At 40.6% G+C, this 19,747-nt stretch overlaps 1 protein-coding gene across 1 annotated transcript in view; it reads left to right on the top strand.

Annotated features, from left to right (window-relative positions):
- The window catches only part of RNF144B (ring finger protein 144B), a 97,296-nt gene that overhangs the window by 17,429 nt on the left and 60,120 nt on the right, over positions 1-19,747 (top strand). The window lies entirely within an intron of this gene.

The following is a 19,747-nucleotide window of genomic DNA, read 5'->3' on the forward strand; positions in this document are numbered from 1 at the left end:
AGTTTCCCCTTAAAAAAGGGTATAGTAATCATTCTGTGATAGCTGGCAATCACCCTTCACTGGGAAATCCATAGTGCTTGTTACTGGTGTCAGCTGGAAGATTCAATAACAAGTACTGTACTGATAAACATTTTTAGGAACATTAACTCAAGGTGTTGGAGATTACAGAGGGGATCGAATTAGACTGCTTTATCTATGGAAAGCTATACTCCCCCTGCATTGTCTAATTCTTGGCAGCCCATTTACAGGAAGGACTGTTAATCCACGCAAAGGCAATGAAGAGGCAGTTGTCTTACATTTTCATCATGGAGACTATGTCTCTGTAGGGTTGTGCACTGTTTCATGTTCATATAGGCACCATACCTTTCTTTAGCTCAGACAAGGCCTGGGTGCAGTCTTCATCACAAGATGCAAGGCCATTCCAGAGAGGAAAGTGAGTGTAGACCTTAAGGGTCTTGTTCAAGACCTTAAGGACTTGTTCAGAAAGCTACAAGCTTTAGGTCAAGATTTTCTGAGAACTTACTTCATTCTTAGGTGTCCATTTAAACAAGGTGTTTCCCTGGCCCATCAGTTCACTCAAAAAAACTGTGTTGAATGCTTCTGAAAAACCGGTTCACCTCCTCAACTTAGTGCCCTTAGGTGAAACGCTGCTGCTTCTACGTGAATCTTACAAAAAAAGATTTAGTACAAGCCTGCCTAGCTCCTGCTGCTTGTATGGGGTACCAGGTACCCTGAAGGTTCACCTTTGTAAACTCTTCCACACTTAGCACCTTGGGATGGGTGTTTCGTGGCTAGGAGGGAGAGAGAGCTAAGCAGACAGGTATCTGTGCTATTGGGTTTGCAAGCAGTTGGTCTGGTCCTATCCTTTCTTTACTTCTTTCATCCTCTGGCCTACCCTCCTTAAAGAGGCAATCAGGCCATGTCTAAGAAAGTCACTATTAATAATCTGCAAGCTCCTATCTGTGCCATTCCAGAAGGCCCCTTTCTCGCAACAGAAATACTTGTTTTTTCCTTATTGGTCTGAACCTTCCAAATAATTGATACTAGTTTGGTCTAGGAGGTCCTGGGATGACTTAGGTGATCCCTGTATCAGTAGATGTGCATTTTTGGAAAAAGTCTTATCCTAGAGCTCTCTTGAGCTGTTTCCAAAGCCAGAACCTCTACAGGCCTATTCTTGAGCTGGAGTAGAAGCTTGACTGTTGAAGCAAATGAAGCAATGGAGAGACTGTGAGAGGGCTCAAAGACACTCCATTTAGGAGTTCATTGACCTGTATTCACTGCAAGTCAGCTGAATTAGATCTCAAGCTTGATTTCAAAGCTGATATGAAAGGTGAGAATACTGTACAGTGTTTAAAGCTAAATGCTGTTCTGTGGCTTGAAGGGTAGATACCACTAGGGTGGAGACAGAGATGGAGCTTGGAGAGCCTTTCATTTGTATTTTAAGATGTTTCTAGCTGTCCAGAGAGAAATGAAGACCTGGAAGTGCCAGTTCACGAGAAATGGCAGCAGGGACTTGTGTGTCACCTACGACTGGTGCACGGCAAGGAGAGGAGCTGCGGTCAGATGTCAGGACACTGGTGGTGGAGCCTGTGGGATGGTGTGCCATCAAATGGGATGATTATGCCCCTTCTCCTTACCCATGAGTTCTGGCTTCTGCTTCGTGCCAGCACTGGCCTTTGTGTGGCCACATGACAGACAGACTATGGGCCTCATCTGACAGGTGGTTAATTTTCAGCAGGAAAATTCCCTGATCTCATTGGCCCCATGGACAGTGTCTGTAGTAGCAGGCAAGAGCAAGAGGATCCAGACATTCAGTAACTAAGACAGAATACCCACCAGAAGGAGACTTATCATGGGGAAAATAGCTCAGGTGGGAGGTTTGATATATTTTAGGGTGTCTGAATGACCAGTAACACCATACTTCAGGAAGTGTGTTTTTGGCGTGGAGATGCAACAAGGATAGATGATGCCAATTACTATTACCCAACTTAAGGCACTGCTCTGATGAGGTGTATATCTGAGATTGTTCTTTCTTTGTGTCCAGAATATATGTCACTTCACAGGTACACATGGCGTGTGTCTATCAGTAGACTCCCTGTGGACAAAATGTAAGAATATTTTGTGCTATTTTATGGATTGCACACATCTGTCTCTCTGGCAGCTCTCTTCAATGGAGGAATGGGTTAAAATCTTTTCTCAGCTGGTGGATAGGGAACCCGAAAGCATAGTCTCTCTATATGCTTTTTCTGCAGCCTGTGGTAGCGCTGGGGCATTTCACAGTGTGGTTCGTAGCTTATCTCCACAGGCAATTTTCTTGGCCCAGCTGAGGGAGTGAGGCGTGTAAATGAGTAGGAAATCTTAAGCTGATAATGCCTTTTTTTCCACAACATGGTCTGAAGGTTTTTGCAATTCATTGCTTAAACTGAAACAGGAAGGTCCTTCAAGAACTGAACTGAACAGAACCCCTATAGAAAAATACCTCTTTGGAGACATTTGCAGCATGACCCATTAGTCACTGACTTTCAGTAGTGGTAACTGAACGAGAGAGCTAGTTCATTTTGAAAACTGAAGGCTCTTTTTCTCTTTATAAATAAATATATTTCAATGAATTATTAATGGTTGGCTGAAATGTTGTTTAAGCTCATTAATTCTTGAAAATTATACAGAAAGTAATATAGAAATATTCTCCTGGTAAACAGTCTTAATTATGGAATTTAAATTATTTTCTTCATGCAGATGTATCGTCCATTGCCTAAAACTTGCATGCTTTCTGCTAGCTAGAAGTGTTTGGTAGAGCTAATAGGTAGAGATTTGCATGGAAGTGCCTTAGTCATTTGAAATAATTTATTACACCTGCGTTAGGTGAACACTAGAGGGCTCTTTAGACTAATGCAAAATAATAGTGTCGTGTTTATAATTGAGGACTAGTCTGAGGCATTTTGTTATCTTGAGTTAAATAATCAAAACCACTGTTTTTATTAGAATAGTGTAAAGCTTTCCTTTTCAAGAAAACATAAATCAATGTCTTTGAAAGAAGTATAGCCTGTTATTATGTGGCAAGTATTCGAGTTTTTGAAAAGTGGGGCCTTTATATGTAGTCATCTAACTGGTTTAAATTTTTATACATTTTTCTGATTAGCAGTCAAGATTTTTTTCGTGTTCCTGTTCAAAGTGGTTTATTTTAAGATAACTAAATGGTTTATTTTTCTTTCTGCTTGTCTGTCCACCTTTATGTTTCTTTTCTTACATGGTAGTTAATTTATAGTAGCCCTTGTATTATGAAGCCCAAATCTGCATTGCATTGTACTATACATGATCACAGTTCACAGAGGTGAGTGTAAAATGTAGCTATGCTTGTTTGGAAGTGTTTTTCAATTGCTTTATACTGGCTTTTCAAAAAAGGGTCAAACATTACATGTTTTGTGGATGTCAAGAATGATTCTTAGCTGATAGGAATTTCTAGTGCAGTCTGGAAAGGCTTTGTCATCTTATACTGACCGAAATTCGGACCCAGTGTGTTTATTCCAGTGTTAATTGATGCCATTTGGGGCAGAGGGGGGAAAGCTGAAAAACCTGCTCTATGTTGATGGGTAAAACTGTAAAATAGCACTACTATAAGCTGTAGGGGGAACAGTGATCTCATTTGCTCCGTTTATGCAGTCTTTGTAATCAGATATATTTTTTCATACATCCTCTTGATTTTTCCTTGTAAAGTGGTTCTTGTGTATAATCTGTTCTAGTGTTTTTCAATGACACTGTGGTGTTGTAGAAGATAATTGATATTAGAGAAAGGGAGAGACATTACAAATTGAATTAGTTATTATGGTACCCAATTTACATCACTCTAGGCAGCATAATTTTATATTGTCAGAGGGAAGCCTGAAATTATGCACCCAAATTAATACAACTGTGCTTTGAAATGTAAAGCTTTTACATACACACAAATGAACACACTTGTTTTGAGAAGAGTTTCTAGAGAACAATGCGTAGGTTGCTTGTTTAGAAAAATGAAGGACGTTTTTCCCTATGGCAACTCAATCATTGAAGAAGCAAATGAGACTTGAAAGGCAGGTTGAGAGATAGTTGGTTCATGGGACCAATGTCCTACAAACCAGTTGAGATTCTTCTGTGTTAAATAATATTGGCAGCAGCAGAGTAATTTTACTTGAGAGACCTTCTTTGGCTGTCAAACGCTCTCCATTTTCCTGGATTTTCCTGGCCCTGCTGTACTGTTTCCAGTCACAGGTATAGGCAACTTATTTTTAGCCCTTGGTGTGGTTGTTCCATACAAAACATTCAGCTTCCCAGTGGAATTTTGGAAGTAAAGAAATGTAACGGTGTAGTGGGCACAAGAGTAGGAGATCTATTTGAACCGTTTCAAGATCGGAGAGAGATATTTCCATTTGGCTTTTCTTTCAGATTTCTGGGACTTGGTGACTCACATATCCATTATCCAAAAGGAGGCTATGAATTTACAAGGAAGAATTAAAGAGGTCAGGGAAAATTCTGGCTGATGGTGAGTGAAATGTTAACTGACCAGAACAGCCTGCAAAGAGAGCAGGGAAAGAACATCGCTGGTCCTTTTTATAGTTCTCTCTCCTCCAAGTCCTATCAAGCTCATATTATTGTTCTTACACTCCAGAAGCTCCTGAGGGAAGTGGGAAAGATGGCATGTATGGAGAAAGGTATCTAAGGGTGATGGGAGGGGAATTAGGGTGCTTTGCCTGCCAGGGAGAGAAGTGGGGAAAGAGGATACAGTTTTGAAAAGTAATTGGCAGAAGGGTCCACCGTACCGAGGTCAGACTGGGAGAAGAAGGGTGGAAGATTAGGGGGGAAGGAGGAGAAGAAAGCCTGCTACGGGCCCAAAGCGTGCCTGACAGCTCCTAAACCTTCTCCCCCACTCAGAACCCTGTAACTCCTTGCTGGCACCCACTCCCTAGGGATATCTGGGAATCCCTCCAGTCCTCTTCCAGGTCCTCACCTTTACTCCACTGCAGTCCAATAACTCCACCACCTACTGTAACCCCTCTCCTAGCACCTCCACCCTGCCTGTACCCCTGCTCTGCTGCGGTTCCCAAGTTGCATATTGCTGGCCCAGGGATGAGGACAAAATATACTTAATTTCTTCTCATCCTCAGGGCAGTAGCATTTAGTTTTGCTTGTCTTGCTGAGGAGCCTTGAAGTGATTCCATGGAGGATAGTAGCATGGCTCTCTTTCCCTAAACACTGTTGATGTTATACCTGATGATTACCAGAATCAAAGTAATTTCAGTTTTCTTTGAGGATAAATGCACGGTCTGCATTGAGTGTCTATGTGTAGTTCAGTTTGCTGCACACAAAATGAATCAGAGCTACAGATATTAGACTTCATTAAAATGTCTTCTGGACACTATATGGCCAAAGGCTCTATTCAGCCTAAGACGTGTCCGGCTGCTATATTTCTGCTTTTCATCACTGATGAAGCATGATGCATGTGGTGACTTAGATTAGAAAATGACAGGCTTGGATCTGTCTCAGCTGCTGCTTCTAGCTATCATAGAACCAAAATAGCATAGGCTGCAGCACAGTTCATCAAGCTTGCAAAACACACTTGGCTAGTGGAAATGCCAGCCAGGTATCAAATACTTTGGCAAGGAGAAGGTTCCTTTGATATAATCAGTAGTTTATCCCATGAATGCAGCCTGGGATTGAAGAAGAGCCTGTCTTGGCACTAAGCTGAACAAACGGAATGCTCAGTGAAAAGAATGTATTTAAAAATTATTTCAGTCTTCTGTGTCATGGTTAGCTCTATTTGACTAAGCTTTGTTTGAATACAAAACAGAATACAAAATATTGTGATTTTGGAAAGCTTGAGCTCATTTGTTAACTCAGTTCTTGCTAGTGTGAATTAATATATCTACTTCTTACTTGAAATATTGTATTTTAATATTGTTAGCTTTTGCAATTCTAGATCTCAGAGCAAGATTCAAATCATTGCCGAGAATTGCAGCATTTCAGGAGGAAGCTAAATTGTGCCAAATAGAGTCAGGAAAGATTAATGTATTTCACGTTATTAGAAGATAAAGGCTTATGTTTAGAAGAGTCAAGTAATTCTAAAATGTTAACTTGTCTGAGGATAAATTATTAACTACTACAGTTAGTTATCATTAAGATTGATACAGGACTCTTTGAAGGAGAGTATTTTTGTTCTGCATTACATAAATTCTGAAACAAAAACCGGTTCTAGACAAGGAACATTTGACAACATTTCTGTTAAAAACATTTTGAAAAAATAATTAAAAGTATCATTTTGACATTTTGTAGATTAAAAAAAAAATGCCAAGCTTAATCATCAACAACAAACAAAAAATTAAAAGCACGTCCAGAGCTCTGTCTTTCTGATGAAAGAAATTCAATTAGGGGTCTTAACAAATGTAGGGAATCCTCTTTCATGTATGGTATTATTTGCCTTAATGCCTCTTTTCATTTAGAACAATTTGTATTAATATTGTCCTTCAAAGGCATGGCTTTTTCTAGAGGAAAAGCTAACGTGTTCCTGGATTGTAAAGAGGGGAAGAAAGAAAAAGAAGGGAAGAAAGCACTGTGCAGGCAGCATGTTCATATTAGACCCTGACTTCTGCCAGTAGAAACTGGTGGTAGCTGTCCAAAACCAGTTCTGGTTACTTTGCTATATACCAGTAGGGGTGGAAATGCTAGAGAGGTCTGTGGTTTTGATTAAGTTAATGAAATCCACAGATATCCACTAAGCTATATAAACAGCAGTAATTAGTGCTAATCCCTTTTCATAGAAATGCAGTCTATTGATAATCTAAGAAAGTGGGTGTTGGCCACTAGAATCACAGTTAAATGCTTTTCTATGAGAGAGAGAGAGAGAGAGAGAGAGGATTCTCTCTATCCATTATCTAAAGTTGATGGCTCCCAGTTTTCAGCTGAGTAGTGCAGCTAGAAGTGGGAAATATTATGTGGGCAGTGGTAAAAAATAACCTTTAGTCCTATGCAAAACATATAGGCATGCTCTCTAAACCCAGTATATCCACAATTGTGTCCCTATTTTTCTGCTCCTGCCTTTTATTTAATTTTCAAGGGACAGCCTGTCCACAGATTCCTAGACAGGCTGGATCCTGTAGGCTCGCCCCCAACTATCCATGTTGGTTTTGCTGAGAGTCCATACTTTTTCGGATTGCGTGTTTCCTCCACAAAGCAAATTTTGCTTAGGCTCCATGACACAGTTTAAAAATACAAATGCAAAACCTATTTTGACTGCTGTTGAGACCTCTCATAACACAGCAGCCCAAACCATGTTAAATCTCTCGCTGATATCACCCTGATCTCTCACAGCTAGAGGAAACCGAAAAACTTGCCATCTTTTTTTGGGGAATTGCATAGTGCATCCTGTTCTGTCTTGCCAAGGCCTTTCTGTAGGTGGAAGATAGGGCTGAGGACCTCAGTCTGAGGCAGCAGCACTAATATTTTTAGATGGCTTCTTAAAGGCTTCAATAAAATGCGTAAAACTCGGCAACACACTTAACTGGCTATTTTCTCTGTTTTAACTGTGTAAGTAAGCTTCCAAAAGCAGAAGTTGCACAATGAAAACTAATTATACCCGGACATTTTTGAAAGATGAATTTTCTGATAACTGTGTCATGCTGATGTGCTTCTTGAAAAGGAATGCCGAGCAGCATCCCAATAGCCTTTGGAAGAGACTAGATTTTTAGCTTCCGAAGAAAACACAGTGTGTGCAACCACCCTATCTATTCCTTTGTCTGTCCATCTTCCCTCTAATGATGTTGGGTCTCGCTGCCCAACTTATAGTGGTTTCTGCCAGACTGTAGGAGGCAGAGGTCAGGTCTAACTCACTCTGTTCAGCTGCCACTGGTCACCCATCAGTGCAGACGTAGCACTAGGCTGGCAGGAGCTGGGTGGAAGAGGGAGGATGAGGGTGGTGACTCTAGGAATGGGGAAGACGTGGGGAGGAGGTGGTGGAGGAATGCTGTGGGAGGACACTTGGAAGGAGAGAGCTGTGTGAGTGATGGAGAAGTTCAGGTATCGTGTGAGTAATGACTGCCGTGAGGGAGCTTGGGGGGATACAGTGGAATAGTAGCTGTGTTGCACTGGAGGACTCCAGGACTGTGTTACACCATGGGTGCTGAATGTAGGACATAATTCCATAGGAAACCAGGCTTCACTAGTCCTGCTGCTCCCAGGGTAACGTACAGAGTGGTAGGCATGCTTCTACGTATGGTTGTATTCTTAAGATACTAACAAAACTTCCAGTGAACAGCTCGATGACTGAGTGCTTTGGTTTGTTCCAAAGATACATTTTCATTTCCACAGAAAATGGAATTATTGAGGGCCTGCTGTGGATAGAAAGCCTGTAATTTATCGGAGAGCTGCACTGGTAGGCATATCTAATCTGCCTAATCCATTGGCATTAGCATTGGATAGACAAAATGTGGAAAGCATACCTAAGCCCACTGGTGATATAAAACCGCCTACAGCTAAATAGATTTTTTTTGTTTCTTGAGATTTATAGCTCACATATGTTCGCTATACAACAGACTAAATTCAACTGAATAATATTACTGTAACTTAGTTAGAGCTTTCTATTGACAGTATAAATCATGAGGGCAAAGCTAGATTCCCTTTTATGTGCCTTTAGAATATTGATTTAAAAATACAGCTTTCTGCGTTCATATTTCTTCACAATAGTTTAAAAGAAAGCACAGGCAGTGGTCTTACTGAAAGGGAACTTTAAAATCAAGACTGGTATGTAGTTGCATCAAAAGGGAATTTCAAAATCAAGCCTCGTATGCACCTGTGAAGAGCCACAGTTTCAGAGTGGATGGAGATAATCATATTTGGTCCTTGTATGCAACTCTTCTGCTGGTTCCTGCTGAGTGAATTCCAAAGGATACTTTTCTCTAACATTCACAAATGTAGTTGTTTAACAACATTATACTGTACGTAGTAATATAGGGGAAGAGAGGAAGCAAAATAAGAGGAAGGCAGAAGGAGGGGTGAATGAGGCTTGGTGAGCAAGCTACAATCAGTCTGGCAAAAAAAAAAAAAGAAAACTCTAGTTTGGTGCACTGTTTGGTGCTCCAGATCTCAAAGACATTTATCCCGCAAGTGAGCAGTTGGGAACAACACCAGTAGCTTCCTCCTCCAGCAGGGTCTATCTGATTTCAGTTAACAAAGATCCTCATGAGCTTGTTCGGTGGAGTCTGAAGAGATAATGTGTTAAACCCTATGATAGCTTGTCCTAATTGCGCATCTTTTCAGACATTATACCCCTTTTACACAGCAGGTGTTTTTCTTCAGTGTCCTGGTGCCAGACACTGTCCAGTTATCACAACAGCTCTTAATTTGCACTCTAATGTTTTCTGGTTCTTTACTGTGGTAGCTTTGACTAGGTAGTCTTCTATTTTATTGACTATTCCCCTTTTAAGTTAGAGTAAATATAAATATGAACAGTGTTTTAAAATATTCAGTATTTATTTTGTTCTTCGAGAGGCACTGAATAACTGGACAGAGCTGGTTTTCAGGTGACCTTAGCATGTTCATTTAGCACTTTGCTGAGCGGATTTTTGAAGGAGATGGGGTACAGGAGCAGAGGGTTCTCTATCACTTTTTTTTTTTTCCCCCTTGGAAAGCCTATTGGAAATTCCCACACAGTGCTACCGTGCATTAGTGATTTTGCCTTTACAGAAGTTGAAAATCTCATTAGCAAACGTCAGATTTGTTTTGTGCATGATATTAAGGCAAATAATGCAATTGTATGATCACAGTACATAGCATACGTACTTGACTAAGGGTTGTCTAACACTGCAAACGTTGCTAACATGCTATGTGAGCCTTTTGACTTTCAGGCTAGACTCTGCTGTCAGCTGTTGCTAGTTTTACTGTAGTTTTATCCAACATGGGGCAGTTTTCCTGAGAGGAAGTTTACAAACGTAGCACAGCCCAGAAAAGGCTGAAGAGCTGCAGGGAGCACAAATGGACCGATCCGGTGTTCTTGTAGTGGGTGTCAGTATGGTGGGAAGGGAAAAAAAAGAGAGCTTGTTCAGTTGGGGCTGGCTGGGAAAAAGATAAATTGTTCTCACTTGGAAGGAGGAGGTGGAAATGGAGGAGAAGCTCTGGAGCCTGTGACACTTCTCAAAGGCAAAAAGCTTTCCCAGAGTCTAAAAATACGGCAAGGCAATGCTCAAGAGGAGATCTGAGCTTCAGGGGAGCGGAGTACCTTTCTGCATACATTAGGTTTCCATTGCTCTGCCAGGTAGTATTGAGAATCTGCCACTTGACTGAAGGCAGGCTTGATAAAGGCAGCGTTCATGACGATTAAATGGCTCAAATGGACTTTGAAAAGAAGCGTGTCTAGCCAAAGACTGGGGTAGTTGATCGCTTGCTGATTGTGTTAGCAGCGTTTCGGACTTTGTATCTGAGGAAAGGTGAAGCTTTCTGTGACTCTGCAAGGGGGCTGAGTCAGGAGATCAGTAACCCATCTGCCTGGTCACTGCCAACCCCAGCGACGGACAGACAGACAGAAGCTTTCTAGAGCCTGATCTCTGCATCCTTCTATGTCTGAGTTTCAGGAAGCTGATGCACACAGAGCTGTTCTTCCAGAATGGTCTGTGGAGCACTGCTTGATTTCATGGCATTTAAACACTGCTTTGTTTCTAGCTCCTAACCAAGAGCTAATCCCTCCTAGAATAGTTTCTTCATATAATTTTTCAGGACAATCAGTTACTGAAGCTCCAATTACAAATGCCAGGGAATCTCCAGGGAACAGTTCCTCTCAGTTGTGAGTGTCAGCAAAATGGCTTCTTTTATTAAGGTGGCTCACACTGTGGAGGAAGGCTACACGGCAAAATACAAACCCCGCCAGAAACACCTCCGCAGTGAGGTGTTGGCAATATCTGTGTCATGATTAAGCAATCGGAGCACCCTACTGATTACTAAAACAGGTTCTTCCCAGACCTGTCTGAAACAGTGAGGATTTTTGAGGAGGAGAGAGCAAGTGGGGAAGGGGTTGGTGGCTGAACTGAGAAAAGATGAAAAGGAGGAAAAAAATCTCACAATAATTATGTTTCCGTTAATGCCATGCAAGAGCCGTCAGCTTTGTGATAAAATAAGGTGACTGAAAAATGTTTGAGATCAACTGATGCTGAAGTGTTTCATATGGCTCTCAGGTCCAGAAAAGCGTTCTGCCCAATTCATAAAATCTGCTTGAAAAAGCTTTTTTTTTTTTTTACGTGACAAAATGAGCAATTCTGGAAACAGTGAAAGGAAATGTGTGGTTTTGGTGGTTAGTGTTTCTCAGGCATTAGGTGTTACCATCAACCATCCTGTGGCGGTGGCTGTGGCGGTGCAGCTGTGGCCGTTCAGTTCCTACGCTGGCCTGTAGCTCATGGCCAGTGCCCCCTCTCCCATAGCCCTCCAGCAGGGAGGATTGCTGCTTCTTTGCTCTACTTTTCAGGTCTTCCACAACTCACTGCTGCTCCCTTGTCTTCTGCCAGCAATGTCAGCCTTGCTCATGTTGTTATGATCTTTTATGTGGCCCCTTCTGTAAAAAAAGCACCTTGCCTTATTATTCATAAAGGAAACATCTCTCCCTTCAGCGTCTTCACTTCCTCTGTGACTTCTACCTGTGGCCAGCCAACAGTGATGACTAGTTGGCATTGGTCAAGAACTGCAGTTATTTATTTTCTTGATGAGGAGGAAAGGAGGCTGAAGAAGAAACGTCAAATGTTCTGAATCATTTCATTGTGTACAAAGGTAGCTTGTATCTACTTCCAGTCACACTTTTCCTGCCTTACTTTTCTCTTGTTGTTGTTTCACAACTATTCCTTGTTCCCTCTGATTGCGACTCAGGCTATGAGCTCTTTCTGACAGTGCAGCTTCCTGCATGTTTGGGTGATGCCTTGCAGGGGGACTGCAGTTTGAAGTAGGGTACAGAAAATCTATAAGATAAAATGTAATGATACCAGGCTACTTAATTAATTTAGCTCATATTCTGATAAAATACAGCCTCTTATCATTACTTGCATTTTAATAGTAGAAACGTTTGCAGTTAGGAATTGTCAAATAGGTGTTACCTAAAGGAGTTACCTTCTGATAATCCTAGGCACACATTAATGACAAGCATAAAAATATCTTGGTCATGCATATTACATTTCCAGTAAAACAGGAACTCAGATGTATATACTAACAGAAAAACTGTTGGTTCAACACATTTCACAAAGAAAGCCTTTAAGGCAAAAACGAGATCAAACACACTGGAGCGTGTTATGTATTTCCACAGCTACAAGAAATCATAAACTACTGCCATATTCACAGTGGGATATTTGGAATTTTGCTGACTGAGTGAAATAACTGTTCTGAAGAAAAGGTGAAAAGATTTAGACTTTTAGAGTAGATTTAGCCAGGTTTCAGACAGGTAGCACAGGGATGACCAGTCACAAGGTTTTAGGAACTGCCTGCCAAAGTCTTTGTGTGGCTGAGATAATGAGACATACATGGCATACATTGAAGAGTCAAAGGGAAGATGGTGGGAAGTTGGAAGGAAGAACTCAGGGAGAGATTCAGAAACGAGAGGTATCAGTGGCCCCTCATGATCCCCTGGCTCGTCTGCAGGCATTTAGTATTCATATTGTATTAGCATCTAGTATTCAAGCGATTAGTGTGTGTATGGCATTTATCTATTCTATCTTAGCTACGGCAACATTGATTGAAATAGCCACATGTAGACACTTTGTATTGTTTGAATGATCATTTGTATTATCTTGCAAACAAATATAATCCAGTTCATCAGATCAGTGATGTTCACTAGAAAACTTTTTTTGTAGTGACTAATATTTCATTCTACTAATTCACTTCAGATTTCCCTGTTGAGCATTTATGTTTCTCTGCTTCGCGCTTGAATCCATCTAGCCTGGAAATGCAAGACACTTTACAGTCTGTAACAAAGTATACAAGACATCTGGGGCACAAGTAAGTAAGGGTTTTTTTGTGGTGTTACAGATGATAAAATTAGTGCACTTTTCCAAGGTCAGAGGATGTTTGTGGCAAAGCCTAGAAAAAAATATCTAAATCTTCTATCTGTGCTGCAGGTATTTTTTGTTAAGGAGGTGGAAAGCCTATTGCAGAAGTCCTGAAGTTGGCTTCCCTTGGTCAGAACCAGAATGTCAAATGAAAGCTTTTCCTCTTTGCTTCTTGCTGTGTATAATGAAACAGAAAGGTAACCACAAAACATAAATGTTGTACTTAGTCACAAGTCTGAAGAGTACCCGGTAGAGTGCACTGACTTCTACGATTTTGTGAAATGATCAGTCTAATCCTTAAAGGTTTGAGCTGAGTTAAGTAAGTCTTTTGCTTAGACAAATATCTTAGGGAAATAGAGCTCTTGTGGTTTACGCGATTTGTCTGCTGGTACACTTGACAACTTTTTGAGCCACTGATGTAAAAAGGCAGGCAGCACTCCACTGCTGTATATTTTCTGGTAGCATCCAGTCAGAAAATCAGCATCGTATATGAAGCTTACTAATCGGCATGCATGTGGGTCAATGCAATGGTCTTGGCCCATAATAGTATCCAAACTCAAAACATTATGGTACATGGAGTGTTGCACATTTGGGTTATCGCTAAATGACAAAAGATTTATTGTGCATTTGTTGCCAGTTGAAGGCAGCTAAAGTAATTTCTGTGTTTCCTGGACAGACAATCAAAGAGCTAAAGCTGATTCTTGGAATTTTTCCTTCACCATCACTATCTCCATTCACACCATACTCTGCTGTGTTTAGTGGAAATTAACTGTAGTGGAACCTTCATCTAATTTCCTGTAAAACATTAATTTTATTTATTCTTCCTACATGTTTTTCAGTTCCCTCCTCTCCCTCCTAATCCCATTGACAACAGAAGAAATGACACAAAAGATCAACTGTTGGCTTTATGTAAAATATCGCATCAAAATAGTGAGTCACCGGAAAAAGATTTCCCACAGTCAACACACACACACAAATATCCACTCAGGTCACAAAACCAAAAATGTTATCAATAAGGACAAAGGAAGTTGTTATTTTGGTTTTTAAATAGTCTTGATTCATGCTTCCTGTCATTTTGATTGAGGGGAGCAGAATGACTATTCCTAAAAAAAAAAAAGTTAAACAGAACTGCCAAAACCACTTCAAATCCTTAAACCAATATGATCAAGAATAAAACCATAGTGGAAATAAGTTATCTTCTCCTGCTCTCCAAATTCTGTTTCCATGTACCAAGTTTGGGTGCTACATATCCCATCATGATCTGATAAGTTTTTTTTAACCCAAAGTCAAGAAGCTGTTATTGTAAACCTTGTTTCTGTGGCATATTCTGATGATCACCATATTTCAAAAGGATCTCAGGTGGAACTTCTTGGTTCTTACCGAGTTGTGCTGGATAATTTCTCTGAGGTTTGCTCAGTAGGAAGCAGCATATTTGTTCCAGTTTCATCAGCCCAGAGAGGTGCTTTCCACCGCTTTCACCGCTGAAGCCTGTGGCAGCTTGCTCCCTGGGATGCCCGGAGACTGGCAAGATGTTTGTGATCACCAGCAGGGATGCTGGAGATGCTATGCGTCTGGATTCTGCCACCGAGTTTTCTCTCTGTGAGGCTACTGGGAAATGCTATTTGTCATCTTTTTGGTTATGTTTCTTAAAAAGCCATGAAGTTATACAAAGCTAAAAGGTTATTTTAAGAGCTGGTCTTAGAAAGGAAAAAAATCAATTAGCAAAATTGAAATAGCTTTTCCTTTTTCTGGTATGTTTTTCATGCAATGTTAGAAATATTCTGTAAGCATATATGTTTTTTCCTCCCTTTCACTTGCTTTTTTTCCAGCATAGCAAATGTACTCTATGCATGAACCAAAAGCAGGGAGAGAGACAGGAGAGTGTTACGCTGAGTCTCTTCATGCTGTTAATTTCATATTCAAGAGATTCATATGATTTCCCTGCCTTTGGCCCCTGTTCCTCCTTAAACTTCATGTTCTCTCCTGCCTCCTTGGCAGACTTCAAGATCCTGAAAGTTTCTTCCCATCTGCCTCCTGCAGGTGGGAGCTGACCTAACTTTGGTCATATGGGAAGTGAGAGAGATGTCAGGACTTTTTCCATGCAAGTAAGCCAGTTGTTTCTACTCTTGTCTAAAGCTTCTTTTTCGTCTTCCGCAAGGCAGCATGTCCACTCCCTGTGACTTGGGAAATTGCCTTTTCCCCAGATTTGTAAATGACAACCATGTAGACAGTTATCCTAAGGATAATGTAAGGAGAAATTTAGTTATTTACTCATAGGCAAAGTTCACTGAGCACGTTTTCTTCATCTTGAATTCATATACCCATGTCACAGAAAGACAGAACTTATCTATGCAGATTCAGAGTTCACACTTGAAAGCTTTGTTTAGATCATACAATGCAAAGTGATTCTCTGTGGGAACAAATTTATTGATAAATAGTTTGTTTTGTCATATCCCAGGAAATACATATGTATGTATAAAAAAAAAAAAGTTGGAGGATATACCTAAATCTGTTTAAATTTCTTCCTGACAAGTATAGGGGAGTTAAGTGGAGCCAGTGGATTTTCACAGATAAAGTCATGCTTAACAAAAAGATGAGTTCACTTGTCATTTCTTCAATGACCGCAGATAGTAGTGAAGCAGAAAACACTATTTGCTTGGATTTTAGCAGTGTTTGGAAAAGCAAAGGTTTTGGTATGCCTCTTGCCCTTCTGCCCCTGCTCAGTCTTGTAAAACTTATGTTTCTTTCCCTAGAGATTCTCTCTGCCCAAATGGGTATACTTAGTTTTATAAGAGACTTTTAAAAAAATTACTAGGTAAAAAGCACGTATTTTTAATAAACTTACCTAGCACTTGAATGTAACTGACACAAACATAAAAAATATTAAGTTAAAAACCCCCAAATTATTTCAGTGCAACTGAATAAACCCTTATGTCACTTGCAGCAAGGAAGTGATCTGCTTGTTTCTGAGTTCCCACTATGCTAATTTTGGGATTGTTGAATTTGTCATGTGTGTTAAAGATGTCCTTTCAAGGAGATTATTGTAATTGCTGTCTTCTTTGCTCTGAGCCAAGGAGGGGAAAAAAGTTTTATCACTATCCTAACAAGGGACCTGAACGTGGAGCAATCCTGGATTTTGGTACTACAGCTGTGATATGATAAGAGGACTGCCAGCAAACAGCTGCATGCATTTTAATATGTTGCTGCTTCTCATCTGGGAAGTGGTGTTGTGTCCTTGTTGGATGCTGCTATTGCAATGGTGGCCAGCCTAAAACAGCAGGGAGAAGACAGGCTTGCTCAGACAGACATACTGTGGCGCACTGAGAGGCTGGAATACTTAAAAACTCTATTAGTTGAGATTATCTAACCACATGATTAAATTCCATAGGGAGAAAAGTGGATCTGGACAAACCTTTTTACATCTGGTCTCACCATAAATGGGTGAGATGTAAACTAGGATAGAGAAAGGAGACTATAAAGATGAGGGGAACGGTGTGGGGAACCCTCCCTGGAAGTCGAGTAAGGAGAGAGATGCTGGGAGAGAGGAACAAGTTCTTGGTTTTCCTGTGTGGGTGTGTTTCAGTTCCAGCATTTCCCTGCATAACCAGTCCATTGGAGTAACCCCTCTCAACTTGGAAACCATTTCTCATTCTAAATTAATCAAAGGTCTGTGTCATACCTAAATACTAATAAAAGGTATCAATCAAAGGTATGCTTTAGCTCCAACCTGGTCCTGCCTGTCAGATGTCTCTGGAAGTCCTGTCATTGGCTTTTATAGCCATAAAATTACGTGCCTCAGCTCTCTCTCATCTCTGGCCTGCCCATCCCCGACTCCAGAAGTTATAGTTAAAACAACAAGGTCTGGGCTGAAATGTATTATTAAGCTCCCTCATTCTAGCCGTCTTTTAAGCCTGTAGATAGAACCTTACCAGACTAAGGCAAAGCCATCACCTAGGAGACTGGCTTGGGTTAGAAGGAATAAAGCTGTCTCTTAATATTTCAAAAAAAGGGCAGTTAAGAGTTTGAGGCAGAACAGAAGAAGCAGTAGAAATGGAGAACTGAAAACAGTGTGCACATTTTTTTCTCATGACAAGGACAGGTTGGTGACCTCCTGTGTTACAGAGGAAGCTTCCTGTGTTGGCTGCCAGAATGGTTTTGCGCTCTCAGTTTTTAAACTGATGGTGATTCTGATGTCTGGAATCACTGCAATTCTAGGTACATTACCAAAACACTTGGTTAAAAGTCAACAGATTGTGTCACTTTGGGCACGCAGTCAAAAGGAAAAAAAAAAATCTGTGTATAATTGAAAGTCTGTGCCATGCTCTGAAGCTAGCTGTGAGCACAGTTAATAGAAAATAAATTCATTTAACCAAGCCTTAAGTTTTTCCCATGCAATCTTTATATACTCTCGTTAAAAATGTCTTCTTACTTTGAGAGCAGAAGAGGACAACTTTAGTGTCTCCTCTTTCATGTGTATGTAATATGGTCCCCTCAATGCTACTTTATAAATTACTCTTTTTGCAGCTAGAAATTCTCACCTGTTACCTGATCCTCAGGTGAACTGAGCAACTCCACATCTGTATGTGTTACATGAATGTGAGAGCAAGGCAAGCTGTTTGGTTTTATTTTACTTTTTTCCAACAGTTGATGAGGTGGTGCTAGTTTGGGGGAAGCTAAGTGTGCTGTCCAGCTGAGGAACTGGACCCGCTTGCACAGAGTGGCCTCTGAGCCCAAGAGGTGTCCTGCGTCCTCTGCTGCTGTCACTAGAAGTAGTGATGTCACATCGCTGACGTGCCAGCTCTTCTTGCCACCCGGAGGGTTTGTGTCTGCGCTCACTGTGTGCGTGGGGAGGGTCGTGACTGCTTTGCGAACCGATGACCGGCACGTCTCACGTCACAGGAGAAGGTCAAGGGGAAGGGTGACAGTAACCTGTCTCTTCCCTGCGTCCGAGTGCAAAGAGGTGGCCGAAGATGGGCCCTAGGCTGAGGGTGTTGCGCTGCCTGTCCTCGGGCTGGATGTTTGCCGTTCAGTGGCAATTCATCAGCGTTTCATTTATGGCAGACTCATAAAAACTCAGCTTCTTTTCTCTTCACAAGCTGGGTTCTTCACGCACTTAGTGAACAGACAGCAGTTAGCAGAAAAAAATTTACGTGTAGCTGTTGCAGAGCTGTTCGGTTGCTGGTGGCAAAATTCCTGCTCCTGGCGGCATTACCAGTAGAGCTCTGCCACCAGCAGGATTTCCTATAGGGGCAAATACACTTTCTCTTAGTGCCTGCAAGTCCCAAGAAGACAAATTGCACTGGAACTCCAGTAATGTACTATCAAAGCCATTGGCCTTGACCTTTAAGCTGAGATTTCTAAGCACCCCAAACACAGCTATCCCACTGGGGTAGCAGACTACCTCCTCACTGCTTCGAGGTGAGGCTGTACATTTCTTTCCTCTAGCACTGTTCTGTATGGATCAAATACCAAAAGCTAGTTCCCAGTATGTCAGGAAGTACTTCAAAGTATAAACACAGGAAAAAATATCTGTAGAGAAGAAATACAGAGTTTTATGGAAGCCATGTGATCGTGTTTTGTTTGGAGATGGTCTGCTGTGCCAACAAATTTTAATGAATATTGCGTTTTGCCTTATTCATAGAGCAGGATGAGTGCAAGTCACCTACCACTTTTCTTTGTGTCTGAGACAAATCCACGTGTTTTGAGATCATAATGATTATAAATGTTCAGTAGACAGTGTGCCATCCCACTCACTTTTTTTACTGTAAAATAAAAAGCTCTTCAGATTTGTACCTACTATTCTTTCAGAATAATTTACCTTGATTTATTTTGCTCCAATACTAAACACCTTATAATAAAGTTTTAGTATGTCTTAGCTAAAGGGAATAATGAATATTTCAAGCCTGGTTTGTCAGCAAGTGACTTGCATACCAAGTCAGAATTGTAGAACAATAGGGTTATTTAAACAGGAAAAGATGTGATCCTCATTTTCTTGTAGCTGTTCTGAGTAAAGCTTGTCTGCATGCAAAATGTTACATAGCTCTGTATTTTTTGCACTGACGTCTGATTTCTAGCATTGTTTGTGTGGTTATATAAATACATACATTGAATAGAGATTATTTTTTTAAATAATTAGATTTATGAAGGTAGCACAAATGACTTTTGATGGTGGAATCTCCCTTTAAAATAGTTTCCATTGAAGAAAACTATTCTTAGCTCATGATATCAGAGGTGTCATACTTGCAACTTCAGATAATATATGTGTATTCACCGTGCAAAAACCCTTCCTGTTTTGTTTTCAGCATTGGTTATGTTACACATTAGCATCTATTTTTCTTGTGAAACTGTGTCTCTTGCATATACGAATACTTTTTTTTTTTTTTGCATAGGAAAATGGGTAGTTTGCATGTACAGTAAGTGAAGTGGATAAAGACATTTTTCTCAGTTAGGCTCTGGTTTTAGAAAACTTGTTACAAAACCCGGTTTTATTTTACTCCTATGAATAGCAATCATTTTTCAGGATATTTTTTTTTTTATTAGTTGAAAACTGTGAATCAGGGTAGTGAAAATTTATTTTTTTTCCTCACAGGTTAATCCTAGTTCTTTATGTGGGATTATAATGACACTGTTTGTTAGTTATACACTAACTAAGTGTTTTCCCTTGCTGTTAATGGTATTCTGTTTGCGGGATGTGAGAGATCTTTTCA

Source organism: Nipponia nippon, unplaced genomic scaffold (genome assembly GCF_047370975.1).
Source record: "Nipponia nippon isolate SJK-2023a ecotype South Korea unplaced genomic scaffold, ASM4737097v1 scaffold_1, whole genome shotgun sequence".
Lineage (NCBI taxonomy): Eukaryota > Metazoa > Chordata > Aves > Pelecaniformes > Threskiornithidae > Nipponia > Nipponia nippon.